Here is a 3,126-nt window from a genome sequence, read left to right as displayed (position 1 = left end):
AGCCCTACTCATCACTGAATACAGCCTTCAGCACGTCCAACTGGGGAACCTAACCAGAGAACATGGGAAGCTGTACAGCCCATTAAACAGCCCTAGATACAGTGGCACTTGAACAGACAGCACAGCCTGTGGCCTCCCCCTTCTGCAGGGCAAAACCAGTGCCCTCACCTGACCAGGGAATTAAGTGCACACTCTGGCCTGATTTGGGTTCCCAAACAATGAACTATACAGGCTCTGGGTCCTGTCCAGAGCCAGGTCCTATACAAGCTCTGATTCTCTGCCAGGAAACTAATTCATAGCCCCATGTACTACTACTACTGAATATAATACCCAGTTAAGTCTGGAGGAAGAGCCCAATTATTCAGATATGCAGATACCAATGTAAGGAATCAAGGATCACAAAAATTAGGCAAATAGGACACCACCAAAGGAAAGTAATAAAACTCCAATAACTGACCTTAAAAAAATGAAGATCTGGGCTTCCCTGGTGGCGCAGGGGTTGAGAGTCCGCCTGCCGATGCAGGGGATGCGGGTTCGTGCCCCGGTCCGGGAGGATCCCACATGCCGCAGAGCGGGCTGGGCCCATGAGCCATGGCTGCTGAGCCTGCACGTCCGGAGCCTGTGCTTCGCAACGGGAGAGGACACAACAGTGAGAGGCCCACGCACCGCAAAAAAAAAAAAAGAATATCTATGAACTGTCAAAGAATTCAGAATAATCCTCCTAAGGAAGTTTAGTGAACTACAAGAAAGCACAGACAGCTAAGTGAAATTAGGAAAACAATGCATGAACAAGACAAGGAGTTTGACAAGGAAATAGCAACATCAAAGAAACAGGAACACTAGATTTTAAAAATACAATAACTGAACTGAAGAATTCAATAGAAAGTTTCAAAGGTAGATTCGACCATGCAGAAGAAAGAATCAGCAAACTGGAGGACAGGACTTTAGAAATTACCCAGTGAAAGGAACAAAAAGGAAAAGAATAAAAAGAGTGAAGAAAGCCTATGGAAATTATGGGACACAATAAAGTAAACAATGTTCATGTATGGGAATTCCAGAAGAAGAAAAGAGAGAGAGAAAGGGAAAAAAAGTATATTTAAAGCAATAATGGATGAAACTTTCCCAAACCTAGGATGAGAAATGGACATCCATATCCATGAAGTCCAAACAAGCCCAAATAGGTTGAACTCAAATAGGGCTACTCTGAGACACATTGCAATTAAATCATCAAAAGTCAAAAACAAAGAAAGAATTTTAAGACCAGCAAGAGAAAAGAGAGAAGTTACATACAAGGGAACCCTGGGATAATTGGATATTCACATGTAAAAGAATGAAATTGGACCAATATCTTATACCACTCACAAAACTAACTTGAATTGGATTAAAGACTCAAATGTAAGACCTGAAACTATGCAACTGCCAGAAGAAAACATAGGAATAAAGCTCATTACATGGGTTTGGTAATGACTTTTTGGATATGACACTGAAAACACAAACGACAAAATAAAAAATAAACAAATGGAACTACATCAAACTAAAAAGCTTCTGCACAGCAAACAAAAACAAAAACAAATCAACAAAGTGATTGAAAAGACAACCTATAGAATGCGAAAAACATATTTGTAAACCATATATCTGATAAGGGTTAATATCCAAAATAAATTAAAAATTCATACAAATCAATAGCAAAAAAAAATTACCCAATTAAAAAAATGAGCAAAGGACCCAAATAGACATTCTTCCAATGAAGACACACGAAAAGCCAACAGGTACATGAAAAGATGCTCAATACCACTAGTCATTAGGGAAATGCACATTAAAACCACACTGAGATATTACCTCACACCTGTTAGAACAGTCATCCTCAAAAATGTCAAGAGATAACAAATGCTCGTGAGGATGTGGAGAAAAGGGAAGCCTTGTGCTGTTGGTGGGATTGTAGATTGGTAAAGCCAGTATGGAAAACAGTATGGAGGATCCTCAAAAATTAAGACTAGAACTACATATATCTAGCAACTCCACTTCTGGGAATATATCCAAAGAAAATGAAAACACTAACTCAAAAAGATATCTGCACCCCCATGTTCATAGCAGCATTATTTATAATAGCCAAGACATGGAAACAATCTAAGTGCCCATTGATGGACAAATGGGTAAAGAGGTTGTTTTATATATTTATAGATATATACGTATTATATGTATACACACACACACACACACTGAAATATTATTCATCTGTAAGAAAACAAAGAAATGCTACCATTTGAGACAACAGAATTGGACCTTGAAGGCTTTATGCTAAGTTAAATAAGTCAGAGAAAGAAAGGCAAACACTATATGATCTCACTTATATGTGGAACCTAAAAAAAAAGAAAACAGTCATAGAAAAGGAGATCAGACCTGTGGTTACAGGAGACAGAGGGTCAGGGGAGGGGAAATTGGAGGAAGATGGTCAAAGGTACAAGCTTCCAATTGTAAGATAAATACATACTATGGACATAATGTACAACATGATGACTACAGCTAACACTGAGGTGTGATATATAGAAAAATCGTTAAGAATAAATTCTAAGCATTCTCTTCACAGAAAAGTATTATTTGATCTCATTTATATAAATTTGTGTGTTTGTGTGAGAGAGAAGGACAGAATACAAAAATGCAAAAAGAAAAGTTGTAAAGTATGAAGCTGCTTAGGTTTATATCTCAATCTATAACAGATAACAATTTGTTTAATTTTAATAGGTACAAAAATAAATATTAAGCATAGAACAAGCAAAAAGAAAAACTGAGCCCAGCGTAGATGTCCTTAAAGCATTTGCAAAGGAGGGCTTTATTAGGTCCGCGAACACCTGCAATTACAGGCAAAATTCTATGTGTGTGTGTTGTGTATGTACTTGGGGAGTGGACGCATAGCCTTTAGTGAATTATTAAAGGGGATGTTAAGACCCAAAAGTTTAAAAAGCACTGGAAAGCCTGACCACAAAACCATTTTAAACTACTCTGATTATGTTTTTATAGTTTTCCTTCACTCGTTAACACTTCAAAGAACAGCATGTGAATGTGGAAAGAATCTCTGCCATTTAGGTAAGATCTCTGAGTCTCAGTGTAAAATTAGCATATAGTAGA

Source organism: Mesoplodon bidens, assembly GCF_964165515.1.
Source record: "Mesoplodon bidens genome assembly, contig: HAP1_SCAFFOLD_402, whole genome shotgun sequence".
Lineage (NCBI taxonomy): Eukaryota > Metazoa > Chordata > Mammalia > Artiodactyla > Ziphiidae > Mesoplodon > Mesoplodon bidens.
This window is presented reverse-complemented; position numbering follows the sequence as displayed.